We start from the raw sequence: 15384 nt of genomic DNA on the forward strand, positions 1-15384 counted from the left end.
ATTGAAATATTAAAAAAAACCCTCATATGTTTTAGCCTGAAAAATATTGGGAATTCCCGATAAAACAAGTTTCAAGCTGCAGTGTGTGAAGAAATTTTAAAACTCATCTTCAGAAAGTTAACACATGCAAGAAGTTTCTATCTTCATACCCTATAATTTAAAAATTATTTCCACTGCACTTGGAATTGAGGTAATGATACTTGAATAGAGTGTGGGCAAACTGACTGGAGAAAACATTGACAGATAGAGGAAAAGTGTATACAGCCTTGTCAGCAGTGTGGCACAATGTCAAATTTTGACTCTTATAGATTGACTATATAGAACAGTAATAGCTAAACAGTTCCACAATGTTTGATAGCTTTGTCTACCCTATTTCACTTATTTTGAATCAATATAATTATATAGCAGTTATTGAAAAGGAAGTTTGTCTTATTTAAATTTAAATTTTTTTCTTTCTCCAAGACATTTTTTGATTGGATCTGAAAGAACTAGATAAATTCAATTTTCAAGTGAAGTTATTATAAAAAGATGATTAATAACTGGTAAGTATTTCTGCTTCTGTTACTGCTTTTAACACCTGGAATACCTACAAATATCTGAGACTGCTGTGCAAAGCTTTAGCCAACAATTAACTTTCAGAATTAATTAGCCCATTATTTCAGATAAACTCTTAAATCTTCACAGTAAAATACACCTGGCTTTCCATACCCCTAGGTACAGACAGCTTCAATGAATGCAATAGTATCCACAACTCCTAAAATTTTACTGCCCTGCTTTCTGGTTTGTTTCTTAGTTACATCTTTACCATTCTTATGATCACAGACTCTCAGTTAAACCTCAAGTTGTCAAAGCTGGGCAGTTTAGTTTAGCCAATCTACCTGTAGTTATTCAGCATAAACATGAATTTCCCTGGCAAGACAAATAGCTTTTTCTCTCATGCAGAGAGAATGCCCTGGCTGAGAAGGCAGACTAGAGAAAAACATGCATGGGCTATGGACCTCAGGACAGATGCCTCAAGTCAGCCCAAAATAAAATGGCCATAGGGATGAAGAAAAACATATAACTGAAAAGTACCTGATGAGTAGAATATTTTCCTGATTTTTTTTTTTTTTTAATTCTTACCATGAATAGAAAACTCTTAAAAGTAGCTTACAAGTTTTGTTTATTCTGACATCAATTTCTGATCTTCACAGTGTTGCCTAGAATCAAAACCCCAAAATTTTTGAAACAATATTGGGTGATAAGACAAAAAGCAATTCTTTAATAAAAGCTTTCAGATGTACAAATATGGCTATGCACAGACATGATACAGGATTTCTGTATTTTTAATAAGGTAAATGAATTAGTATATCGAGCAGGTACATCCAAAAAGGGACCAGTTGCCCCAGCAACACAGCCTTGGATCAGCCTTTGGAGGTGGCTCAAGGGGTTCTTTGTCTTATATCTTCTTGTGTCTTTCAAATTCTGGTGAAAAACAAGTTGCCTTTGTTAGAAATTCTCTTATTGGGAATAAGACTAAACAAAATTTCAAGTAAGTGTTAGAAAGGGTTAGCTTATTATTCTAAAATGTGAGAAAGGTCAGGAAAGGTACAGCAGTATATAAAATATCTACAAAGCTACAAATATATGGAAAAGTTTAAAATCTAGGCATCAACAGAGATTAAAAATATAAAATTATGTAAAATGGAACATATTAAGAAAATTGTAACAGATGCTATGAGGGAATAGTTAATAACAACAGATGCCTTTTTAGCTTCAGACTGGTACATCTGTCCTCTACAGTAGAGTGTTGAAGGTGTTCTGCTGTGGAACATAGTTTCTCACCTCTAAAACCGATATAATCAGTTTTCCAGGTAAAAACCCTCAGTAGTTTATTTCTATGTAAGTACCTGCTGAAAGAGCTTGTACATCCCTTCTTTGATGCATTATTTACATGGGTTATTTCAAGGTGCTAACATTACTGTCTCAAGAGACTTTAATAATATACCACATTCACTTTCAAAATCAAGTTATGTTCTTACCTAGAAATCATTCTGTGCTCTCTGTAAGGGAAACTTATAGGATTCTGTAAGAACAGCTCAAAACACTACACTGGGATTGGAGAATGAGGAGTTAATATGTCAAACTTTGGGAGGAGAGGGGAAGGGATTGGAGTATGTCTTTCATCTTTCTCATCATGGGCTTATTACAAGCTAACACAACTTAAAAGACATAAAAAATATTTACAAGCTTTTCAAAAATGGACTACGAACTAACAGTCTGCTGAAAAAACCGAAGAAAAGCTGTTTTGTACAACAGTATTTTGGTCTGATTTTGGCAGATATGCATTCATCATAACTGCAGATGAAGACACTGAATACCAGCAGAAAACAAGGGAGATACCAATTTTCATGGGGAAAAATGTAGCTATAATAGAGCTTCTTTTCCTAGAATAGAAAGGCATAACAAGAATCAATGCTGAAGTCAGAAAAATTGAAATTGGAAGTAAAGCACAATATATTTTAATAATGTTATTAACCTCGGTAATAAGCAACAAAGTGATAGATTCTTTGTATTCTGGTGTCTTTTAGGGAAGATTGTATTTCTTGGAAGACAAGTATTAGCCAATGATCCATATCCAAATGCAAATTATCAAGTTCAGTGGAGGTTGTCTGAAATGTAATGGCCTGTGATATACAATGCAACAGATTAGCTGATGGAATGATACCTTCTGGCCTTGTGTACTTCAAATCAATAAACTTAAAAGTGAAAAAAAGTGCAGAGCCACAGTAATTTTATATATGCTTTAACTTATTCCTCCCTCATGAATTTCCAAGGATACAGTATTTTAAATACCAGTTCTTTTTTCTTAATATAACAGGAAAAATGCATTTTAATCTGAAAAAAGTAAGAATAAGGGTAAAAATCTATTCCCATTGCCATTACTGGAAATGCTGATATTAATTACAGTCAAGTCAAAACTTCAACCTAAATCTCTAACTCCTATAGTTGAAAATAATAGAAACCCTGGGATTCTAACATTAGTGAAGGAATTTGTCATGTGTTGTTTGAAAGCTGCATCTAAATTCAAATATGTTAAAGAAATGATTGAATTATTCTTCTTAAGTGCCTTTTTTTGGTAAATTTGTAGAATGAAATGGACTGATTGAAAGCCTTTGTCTGCCTAGACTTTATAAACTTATTTATAGTATGTACATGTCAGCTGCAATTCAAGAAGGCACTGCTTAACAAAAGAATTTAACAAGATATACACAAGTCCCATGTCCTGTTTTGGCCAGGACACAGTTAAATTTTTGCAGTAGCTGCTGGGGCGTGGCTGTAGGCATGTCTCAGAGGTTATTCAAGACCATCTTTCCTCATTGCCAGGGGCCAGCAAGAAGGGATTCTCTTTTCACCTCCCTTGTTTCCAAGAAAACCAAGAAGCCAAGGCATAGCTTTCCATATAGGGAAAAACATGGTGGAGGAAGCCAAGGGTTGTAGTTGGCTGCTGGCTGTAGTTTCTTGCTTTAGGTTGGACCCAGTGAACATTTACCGTGTAAATCACCCTCTTTTGTTCTAAATATTGCTGCTGTTATTATTCATTTTTGCTTATCTCATAGCTGTTTCTAGTAAACTGTTTTTATCTCAACGTTTGTATCTTCCACCAGAGCAGGAAGAGTAGTGAGTGAGCCTGTGAGGGGAAGACAGCACTGAATTAGTGGGTGCCATTCCTAAATCATAACATCCAGTCAGGAGAATCTGGTTACTATGTTAGGAAAATTGTACAGCTGTAGCAAGATAAGTAGATTTTTCAAAGCATGAACTGGGATGATGTTTTTAAATTTTTTTTTGGAGATACTGATCTTAAAAATAGAGGAACTCTGATGGCCAAGTTAAGAGATCCTGTAAATAGAGAAAAAAGGCAGAAAGAAATGAATAACGCATGGATGGAGACTTAAGAACATGATATTAACAATATTAAAAAAATAGAAGAGAAACCAAACAATATTGTTTAAAGACAAAGGCAAGATGAAAATAAAACTTAACTTGACCTGTCCTTCTCAAGTGTCTTTCAATCCAGTCAGTGTCATTAATTTTTAGCCTCTGATATTCTGCTAAGCATTTGATATGCATGTCCTAAAGAGTCTTCACTGGTTTGCATTTAAGTCAGCATCTAAAGTATATGTATTACATTAAAATTTCATAGAACATATATTGTGAAGTTGTGAAGTTTTAACAAAGGTGTCCTGTCAGTCTTTTTTCCAGATTCAGCCTTGTTGGCAACCTTGTTCTTTTTATACCTTTTCATTTTCACCAAGGGTAATTAACCTCTCTGTGTGGTGACAGTTTTGAAAAAATGTGAAGTTATTAATGACCATCATGATTCTATTAGAAATGCAAAAGATCAAATTTAGTGGGAAATTTCAATCAAAGCAGAAAAGGTAAGATGCTAAGCTTGAGTCTCTTAACATTTCCTTGAGCTAGATACAAAAAGAATTTGGAAGAACAATAACATAACCTTCATCAAAATTCCATGAGAACATTACTGTGTTCCTAGGACATACTGCAATGCAACCACTTGCAAATACTTACAATCTGCTTTGGTATTCAGGGAGTATTTGATTGCTGCCAGTTTCATTTATCCTTAAGATATTCTGCAAGAACATAGGAGAAAAGATTATTTTAACACAGTTCATATATATATATATATATATATATATATATATATATATATATATGCATGCATTTTTATCAGTAGAATTTTGATAACGGTATTGAAATCGGCTGTTTTATCTATGTTTCATGTAGGAAGACTTGATATGTCTTTGTAGTCTGAAGAGGCCCTATAAAGATGTATCTGTCTGGAGAAGTCATGTCTATTTTTCTTATTCATTTCACTGAATTCCCTTTTTCCCTACATAAAGATCAGATTAGCTGGCTGAGTTCTGGAAACACACACAAAGACAAGATCGAAGAACAACCTTCATGCCATCAATCCACAGATGGATTACAGGGCTTCAGGTTTACCATACTTGGTTTACAATTTTAAATCCTGCTATGGGATAGGAGTGACTTGCTAATGGAAAGTTCAGTTGACTGTATAATGGACAATAACTATATAACTATATAATGGAAAATTTAGATGACTCTCTCATGATTTCCTGAGACTGAAGGCTCTTTTATCATTGTGTAATACTGCATGTCTCCTGGCATATTCAAAAGTGACCAACAGCCTCCTCTTCTGATTAGACAGGATAGTGTTTGCGGGTCAAATCCTGTTGAAGTTGCTACTCATACCCCATTTATCATACTCCTACCCTCTTGACTAATTAATTCAACAGTGTCAGCTAACAGTGCACTCAAAGCTCACAATATGCTCTGCCTCTAAAGCTATGCTTTTTTGTTTAGCATGCAATATAATCTAAGGATGATAAAATGGAAAAGCATTCAAATTCTATATTCTTTAATTCCATATTCCCCAAAAAGCCACAATCAGTATTCTTTTCATTTGTGGGTAAAAAAATAAAACTCAACAAAATAAGTACCAGATTTATTTTAAACATTACTGATTGAATTTCTTCTCAGCAAAACCTTCAGGCTAACCATGGGAAACAGTCAGGAGGACAAACAGAAACAGTTTAAATTTTACAGTACACATTTTGATGGGCAAGCAGGCAAACAGTCAAACAAGTATAGTTCCTGAGCTTTGAAATGAAAAGGAAGGGATTCTTGATATATCAGACTAAACATTCCACAAATACTACTGCATTTGGTAGACCAAAACCATTTTTAATATGTTAGAAATCTTTTCAACTTTAGATGTAATTTGGCCCTGGGTTTTTACACTAATCAACCTTCATTGTGGTATTTTATGACCAACGGTATTGAACATAACAGTTGCCTAAAAACTGGTTTGATCAGTCCAAAGTAGAGTATCAAAGATGAGGAATAAATTAAAAGGTGTTTTAAAAATAATGGAAGAGTGTTAACCCTTCTAGAATTTTTATATGTCAAAACTGTAGTTAGTGCAATAGTCAGTATTTGGAGAAAGCAATTGAAAGTGTTCCTTAAATATTGAGAAATTTAAAGGCAAGTTACAATACAAAGTTCAGCTAGGATTGGAAAAAGTAAGTTTTTTAATATATAAATAAAAGTCTCTAGTGAGCCATTTAGTCTATGTCTATAACATTCATATTAACATGGACGACATGAAATTATTCTTGTAGCACTTTTTGGAAGTGTGTTCCATTTTTGACCTTATAGTAAAAAAATAGTAGTCCAACAGTAAAGAGCTGGATATGTAAACATGGAACAGAGACACATGCTAACAAGAGCTCTGAATGCTGAATCCTCAGAGGTCCTTCAAGACAACTGTCTCAGGTTCTTCACAGAGCTTTAATTACTTAGCTCACCAAGTGCTACTGCAGAGCTAGGCGGGTAGCAGAAAGGTAGGACAGATCCAAGAGATCTCAGCTCTCTGACAGCATAGGTGCTGCCCAAGGGTACCCTATCTCATTGCTCACTCTGTTTGACCAAGAAGAATTAACTTGAATAAATTTGCTAAGCTGCAGCTTGTCAAGGGAGCAAAATATGTCCAAATGCTTGCTTACATATTCCAGCTACATCCAATAAATCTGTTGCTTCTTGAAAAATTTGCTTCACTTACATACCTTAGGTTACAGCGATTAGGGTATTCCTTCAAAATCTAGTTGCTGCACAGATGTACCTGGGGTATCTTTAATCAAGATAGCTTTCACTGGTATTCATGGCAGTAAAAGAGCACAGACTTTATCATACTTCTTCCTAAACTCAGAGGATTTTGGACCGCTTCATTTGAAACACACATCAGAGTGACTCATGGGATCCCCGTTCCTGAACTAAGCACAAAGGTAGAAACATATCTTCTACAACATTTATTATTGCTATCCTTATTACTATCACCAACATCACTGTCATCATCAACACAGTCAGGGGAAAATGTACCACAATGCTCTCAACAGCTCCAGAGGTGAGAAGCTGCAGCACCTCTATGCCACCGGTGCAACCAGCAGTGGGATTATGATCCCAGCAGGCACAAACACACAGCACCTTTGTACACTACATAGGTACTCACCCAACCACACAGATCCCAGACAGACAGAGCACTCGAATGGACACAAACGGCATCAACAGCCTGAGGAGGATGGAGGTCCACTGTACACATGTACAAATATATAATAAATACATGTTAAAACTATAGAAGAAATTTAATTTGATATAATTTAAATGTATAATAATATTTTATACTTAATATTAATATCAATAATAATATTATGATTGTGTTATATGAAATTATCTCTATTAAATCTATAATTATATTATAGATTTTTTTAATTTAAACAATCTTTTTTATTTTCCCCTCCATCTTACAATCTGTCTGTTCTTTCTTTTCTTTTCTTTTCTTTTTTCTTTTCTTTTCTTTTCTCTTTTCTTTTCTTTTCTTTCCTTTTCTTTTCTTTTCTTTTCTTTTCTTTTCTTTTCTTTTCTTTTCTTTTCTTTTCTTTTCTTTTCTTCTTTTCTTTTCTCTTTCTTTTTCAATAAGCTAACAACACTTAAATGCTGACCACAGTTTTGATCACTAATTACCTATCAGAAAGTTTAGCATGATGATCATCAGGATGTGCAGAAACGGTTTTTATGGCCAGCAAGAGATACAGAAATTCAAAATAAGAGACTCTGCAGAGCAGCAAAAAATATGAGAGTGACAGATTAAATATATAAATTAACTGCTCTAAATAAAGGAGGCAATGTTGATGTAATAAAACTTTCTTTCAATATGCACTTATATTCGATTAGGGACACAAATAAAAAAAATGTTGTAAAAGGCCAACAGATGCCTTGAGGCAAATAAAAATCCCAAATGTCATCTTCACAGATGAGACAATAGTTCCAATATTGTATATTTCCTATGGACAGACACAGCTCCTTTAAAGTGTTACCAAAATACTTCCTGTGAAACCAGGTGTCAGAGGATTTTGAGAACAGGGAAAGGTTGTATGAATATCTTGGAATATTGTCTGGTTTGCTCTGTGGTTTTGTGCAATATTTCTAACTTTGCAATCCAGAAAATGCAGTTTGTGTACAGATGACTTTTTGTACATTTCAGATATGATGACATAATATAGGATATGTGGACGAATATTGATCTGAAACGGCTGAAATAGCAAATTCTGCTAAATAATCTTTCCTTGTAGCTTTAAAGTCAATGAACCAAAGTTTACTTGGAGTGTAGTATTCAGTGAAACTCAAAGAATTATACAGGAAATGCAATACAGGAATAGGGAGGGTTAGTGCAGAAAAATCCTACCCTTCTAAAAATGTATATCACTTTAGGCCCAAGGAATCATGCAAGTTATACTGTCTGACATTAAATTCTTGGACCATATTCCTACCTGTTGTAGTCCAATAGAATTGTAATTTATACAGAGGTAAGGTTGTTTGTTGTTCTTCTCTACAAATCATTAGCAGTAAACATTCCATAAATTAAAACAAATAGAAAATAGCATAATACGCAGGCCCAAGAAAAGGCCTTCAAGATACTTAGAGTATGTATATAAATCTGAACAAATAAATTAGCAAATAATGAACCAAAATTGTTCACTTGCATTCACTAGTGAGAAAATAAAATAATGACAAAACTGAAATCAAAACCAAATCATTTTCCTGGATAAAACTGAATGTATCATGAATAAACTTTAAAGAGAAATTACTAGTCAAAGGACTACATACAAACAGCGCATTGGCTGATGGTTTTTGCATCCATCTTATTCTTTTATGATGGAAAAGAATTTTTGCTGATTGTGTTTGAGAAGGACATGCCTATATCTCCACATAATGTTTTCTTGGATTTGGGGTCTGGCTTCCCCCAAGTAAAGATTTTTAGTTTCCTTTTTTCCTCTTTTCATTCATTGGCGCAAGAAAACACATCATTCATGTATTCAGACAGTAAAATCATCAGATCAATATCTTCAAATTTCACCTGTACTTCTTCTTTAAATAAGGACCTTGTGCAAGTGCTGAAAAGGTATTTGTCATCCACTGAAGCAGAAATTCTGGAGTCCCTTAAGCATCCAGAAAAACTGGTAGGGAGTGGGGAAGGTGAAAAAGGCCTTTCACTCATCTGGAGAGATTGCCTTCCCAGGGTGATCTTCCAAGCAACAAAGGACAGCAATTCTAGGGCTAATAATGCCTATGGAGAGTAAAGAAGAACAGATGAAGTATTATTGTATTTAGGAATACAAATGTATTTACATCGTTTCACCAGAGGCACTACAAAGCCATTGAATAAATATAAGATAACTGGCTGGAAACACTGATCTGGAGGCACTCAAGGCCAAATGAATCTGCAAACAAAATGCCAAATAAAGATATCAGCTTCAGGTCTGTGTGCTAAAATACAAGCTACAAACATAGTTACTTAGACATAATGTACACAGCCGTGAAAGTTTTCCACTCAAATATGTCTGTGGCATAACTAGGAAAGGGCTGCTGTAGACACGGGACTTTGGTGGGGCAGAAGCTGTCTTTTTCCTAGTAAGATGGAGTGATATGTTATTAATGTAATATATTTCCCACCAATGGAGGTTTAAAGAGCCTTGTGGAGGCTTAGCAGTATCAAGGTACTGATTCATTATTTTACAACTCAGTATACTCTGAAGTTCCCAAAAGATCTCTCATCTCCATCTCCCCCTTCCCAAATATAACTCACAGGACACTTTTTACTCAACAAACATTCACTGACAATACATGACAATTCCAATATATTACCATACCACACTACTCTAACATACACATTTTATATATATATGTATTTAGAATCTCACATTCTAAGTAATTATGGGAATGTGGAAATTTCAACACTTTTGCTATGTATTTCTACACTTACTACTAGTTTTAGGGCTACTGGAAAAGACTGTATTGACAGCCTCAAAGAAAATCCTACATAGAAAAGGGATAGGGTCAACAGATTTCTCTGCACAAGCTCAGAAGAGTGTTTTGGTGTTAACTTATAAAAGGTCAGTGCCATTGCCCACTTAGTTTTTAGCCTTTCTGATCAACTCGATGAGTTTGCCAATTAGTGCTAGTTGCACTCAATATGATCAATGATCATATTGAGTGCAACTAGCACTAACATAAGCAGGCTGCTACACAAATCTGCTTCATGTAGGCAACCAAATCCAAATGTTTCAACATTTAAATTCACTTGTAAATTAAGCATGATTTGCATTGGCAGCAAGAAAGAAGCTTTGAAATACACTTATATACTGTATATGTATATGTATATGTATATGTATATGTATATGTATATGTATATGTATATGTATATGAGAATGTTTTGGTGAATGCTAAACAAAATCCCTCTTCACCCACAGCACATCACCCATTTTAATATAAATGAATCACTTCTGGACTCTGTAGCACAGTAAAGAGTAACTTACTGTACCCTAAATAAAAAGGATAGTTGTTTCACACCTTATGCACAGTAAAGGAAATGAGAGGGCATGTGGGTATGTACTATAAGACAGTGACAAACACTGGCATGGAGTGAAAGGCAGGGAACAATAAATAGGGACTGAACAATAAATATCAGTCTGAAACACCGATTGTCTCTTCTATTACATCCTAATCGCATATTACATATAGTTTGCTAGTGTCAAGACACACAAAATCCCACAAGACTGGATAGTAACAGAGTGTGAAGGCAGTGTCTTTCTATGAAGAAGGAATCCCTTGAGATTTTTTAAAGCGTTAGTTCCCTGTAATAGCACCCAGAGCAGGTTGGAACGGAAGAACGATAAAACTGACTTTATGATTTTCGTGGACTGTGTAAATTACAATACAATCCACATTAAATTAAATTCAGTCTTGGCTGTGGGAGCATTTGATGGGACAAAGGTAAGACTGTCACACATATAAGGTAGGCTTGTTTGTCAGGTGTCTTTCTTTAGGGATTTTTAAGGATGTGAAATGGTCTTAAATTTATATTACATTTGCTATTTGTCTGTGGGAGCCCTAGAAAACCAGTCACTGTGCATCATCTGACTATTGTATTCATATTATATTGCCTTTCTAAAAGTGGAAGAGAAGATAAAAGTACAATATTTTTGATGTACACATAATAAAAGGTGTCAGGGAAGAGGAAATACTTTTTAAGTATTCTGAGATCCAGCAGTAAATTTAAGTACTGCACATAAAATCTTTAATTATAATTTTAAAATAGGTTTTCTGATAATACTTCCTATATGCCAATATCGTTACAACATAATAATTCTTATATGTCAAAAACAAAGAAAAATCCAAAAAAGGAATAGTCAGACACATATCATTACTGATAAAAAATATTTTATCTGTGATAAAACTGCCCATGAAAAGGCAGAGTTTTCATGTGCTCTTCAGTAATACAGTAATATATTGTAACGTCAGAAAATCTTAAGAATGGATCTGAAATTGTGGAATGAATTCTTAATTAAAGTATCTAATTGACTGATATTAAATAGGAAAAAAACAAACAAACAAACAAAAAAATAACACCCACCACAACCTAAAATTATTTGGCTCTATTGGATGGACATGCCATGGATTGAGTAAAAAAATCTTAGTACTTGATTTACAGTACTGGTCATCAAAAAGATTCTTCAATTTAAAAAGTGCTTCAGGTTTTCATACTCCATCTATAAGGTACGTATTTTAGATAATGTGGCGGTGTTCCAGCATAGCAGTATCTATCCTTGTAAAGCAGTGTCTGCACCACCCATATACAATCTTCAGGTATCAAAATACATTATGAAAAGGTTTTATGTACCTTTTCCCGTCTCAGAAATCATTCCCTTTCTCATATGAGGTCTTTTGCCCTCTGTGGATTTTGTTACAATTTATCTTTCACTGTGAAGCACGGAATATCACTGCTGCAGTTCAGAGTGAAAAGGCACATAAATATAACTGCAGATGTTGACAGCTTGTTAAAAACATTAAGAAAGGTTCAACAGTTTCTAAATTTGAACAATTTTAAATTATCATTGAAGATTTGCTCAGACCTTGAGGACCATATCTCAAAGTTTCTAGTAAACTTATTTTCCAGGAATGAAAAGAATCTATTTTAAAAAATGCCATGAAAATGTTTTGTAAACAATGACTTTTTTTTCCCTCAATCTCTCACTATGGATAACTCAGATGTACTTTTGAATTTTAAAAGATCCATATTTGGCTTGGCCTTAGATTTCAGTCTCATTTTAAGTGACTTCTCACATATTTGTTTAAGCAATGAATTGTCTCAAACTGCCAATATGCAAAACTCTTATGTGTATTTTCTGGTATACAAAGCAGTTCTGTTCATACAGAAGGATGTTCATAAGCAGGATTCAGCTTGGAAAAAAAATTTCCTCTTACATTCTGACCCTTTATTTTCTTTTAGAAGAACAACAGTTCCAAGTTATTTCAATGACTTATAAGAAGGATGTGTTTGTAGGTGAATATGTTACTTTTAAAGGGAGTATATGTTAGCCATGCAATCTTTCATTCTCAAATGAGAAAAGGTTCAAAAAGGTCATGAAGTGCTTGTTGTGATGGTTACTATCACACCACAAAACCTGGCATTTTGAGTACTCAATTACATTAGTGTTATGAACAGTTGAAAACTCTATAGATAGAGTGCTATTAATCACTCCCAGCTGTGTTCCCAGCAACTTCTTATTGACTGGGATATTAGGAGAAATAAGTTTGTGTCATCATAGGATATTATTATAGAGTGTCTTATTGTTGAAGTCAGCAACACATGAATACAGCTGAAGAAGATGAAAGACTTCTAAAAAAACGAATGCAAGTTATGGTGCAAAATGATGAAAGGAAAAAAAAAATTATGGAAACAAGTGCTAATTTTTGAAAGCTTGCCAGCCCGTATGCACTTTTTTTTTTTTTTTACCGTTGTGTAAGCACTGCAATAGTATGAGCATATAAATATGACAATATGAATTTTCTGCGTTTATTGGTAATGCCTAAGTGTGTGAAACTTTGTCCATCCTCTCCTCCTGAGACATGGGTTATATTAGATGGTAATTCAGATGATCTTATCTACCTTCGATAAAGCCTACCTCTCTTTTTCATTTTTACCCTGTTGATACATAGTAGTCATCTTTTTAACTGACTGAAACTGAATTACTCTTCTGTCCATGTAGGATGTATCTTCTAGTGCCACAGGTATTGCCTTCATTCTGGGGGTAAAACATCATCAAATGAGCTTTTGTGTTAAGATCACTGTATGTTTGAACTTATTGGTTCTTTATCCATGGATATGTGATGGAAATACTACTGGATCTAGGCTATGAACATGATTACAAGAATCAAGCTTCTGAATGTATTTAATGATCCATATGCCACTTTTATAGTTGTCAAGCAAACCAAAAGGAACCTGAGTTTATGAAACTGACTCTAAGAATAGTAACATATCTGTCCTCCCAGCCTCCCACACCTTTGCACTCCAAGTTTTAAGAGGCCCTGTCCTCACAAAACAAAATTCAAATACAGAATGTACTTCAAGAATTCTTATCAGTAGCGCTGTCATCCTCCAGTTATATTACTAAAAGACATTGGTAAGGTCAGCTTCAGTGAAGCTATTACGTAGGTACAGTTATTATCTTTGGGAAAAACATAAAACAAAAATACATTTGTCTGGTTTCCCTTTTGAGCCCTTTTGCTTAAATATCCCCTTTAAAATATAGATGATATTTTTAGTCTTTTGCAACATCCCTGAAATTTCTCATTCCTTCATAAAATGATAGAGTAAGCATTCATTAAATTAAGTGAATAAAAAATTTTGTCCTTCCAGATGGTTACTGATTTTACCACATCATGGATCCCACCATGTGCAATACTTCAAAGTACAGCAAATTAAACCAAAGGAAACCATTTTCTTGGGGTCATTATTGCCCTTGGCCCTATTAATTGCTCCTGTATTTGTTTTATCTTCTGCTGGGTTCTCTGCAATGCACTGGCAGTCTGTGACAGACTGCTCTCACATATAATTCAAAAGATAAAATACTAAAAGGGAAAATTGGATAGTCACTGTTCTGTGCTTGGATTCTGCAGGATTTACTGGTTGAACTGTTTTCTCAGCTCTGCCACAGTCAGTAGGGTATATTACATCTACACTTGCCTCAGCAGCTGCTCCTCAATGTGTCACTGACATGCCATTCATAAAAAATTTCCTGAACTTCATAGTGCAAAATCTGGCTGCAATTGTGAGGAAAGAAAACATGCTTTCCAACTAACCCCAGGAATGCACAAACATTTAAGTTCCCAGTACAAATGAGAAACAAATTCAAGTCCTGTGTCAGTGAAAACAGGAGTAAAATGATCCAATTCTTGATGGTGATAATTTATGTAAATTAATTTAAAATTAGAAAGCTCTTTCATATTTTTCCCTAGTTGTTCCACTGAACCTCTCACTTTGAGTTGTATATGTTTTAATATAAAAAAACTCTTTATAAATCTTAGATTTTAAAGGTAGATATGGCAATTTAAATCACCAAGACTGTTAACCTATGTCCTGGTTTGGGACAAATTTGGGAGAAAACCCCTGTATAGGATCCCTCTAAGGAAGCAAACCTACGTGGCCCCTCCCTCCAACCGGTCCGGTAAAAAAACCTCTTTGGAGAAAAGTGGAAAAAACTATTTTACTAAACAAATGAAGTGCATACAAGTATAAAGAATGAATAGTATGAAACAATAAAACCTCTCCTTCTGAAGTGAGATGGCAAATTGAGAAAGTCCTTGCCGTGGGTGTAGCTCGGCTCTCTCTCAGTCTCTACTCAGTCCCAGTCCCTCCGGCGCTGCTGGAAAATGCCGAGGTCCAGGCCCCGGTGGGCCGCAGGTGCAGCCCCCAGTGATCCCCTGGGTTTTCAGTCCAGAGCAGGTTTAAACAGTTCCAAGAAAAAGGAAAAAAAACAGTCCAGGGAACTTCTCTGCCCCAGCTAGCTGAAACTAACTAAAAGCTAAAAAAAAAAAGATCTCTGTCCTGCAGTCTCTCCAAGCCTCCGCCGAACACGCTGTCCGCAGAAGCATGTGGAGGAGTCAGGCAGTTTTCTCAAAACAAACTCCGCGCTTCTCCTTGCTCTTAGAACCAGTCTTAAAGGCACAGGACTCAATATACAGCACAAACAGAACAGACGATTGGGGATACAAGCATCATAAAGTTACCCTAGGACAACCTGCTAACCAAAATCCTGACATCTGTATTTTCTCTACTGAGCTGATAGGTTTTCCTTTTTTATGCTGCCTTCATAGCCTATTCACTTAAACACGCACACACACACACTATCTCCTCAAGACGCTTCTAATGTGATTATTGCATTCACTTAGGTTTTTTTCTCA

The 15384-nt window shown here is 34.9% G+C and overlaps 1 long non-coding RNA gene across 2 annotated transcripts; it reads right to left on the minus strand.

Moving 5' to 3' along the window:
* Window positions 1-1156: 1156 nt before the first annotated feature.
* Window positions 1157-14993, minus strand: LOC120753510 (uncharacterized). Of its 2 annotated transcripts, XR_009207902.1 has the most exons (5): window positions 14747-14993; window positions 8999-9208; window positions 7094-7173; window positions 4573-4634; window positions 1157-3882 (listed from the first exon to the last, which is right to left on the minus strand). It is a non-coding gene; the product is annotated as an uncharacterized LOC120753510 (long non-coding RNA). The 2 variants fall into 2 exon arrangements; XR_005701132.2 differs by lacking the exon at window positions 14747-14993 and having other exon boundaries at window positions 8999-9997.
* Window positions 14994-15384: the final 391 nt, after the last annotated feature.

The sequence above is a fragment of the Hirundo rustica genome, chromosome 5 (genome assembly GCF_015227805.2).
Source record: "Hirundo rustica isolate bHirRus1 chromosome 5, bHirRus1.pri.v3, whole genome shotgun sequence".
Classification (NCBI taxonomy): domain Eukaryota; kingdom Metazoa; phylum Chordata; class Aves; order Passeriformes; family Hirundinidae; genus Hirundo; species Hirundo rustica.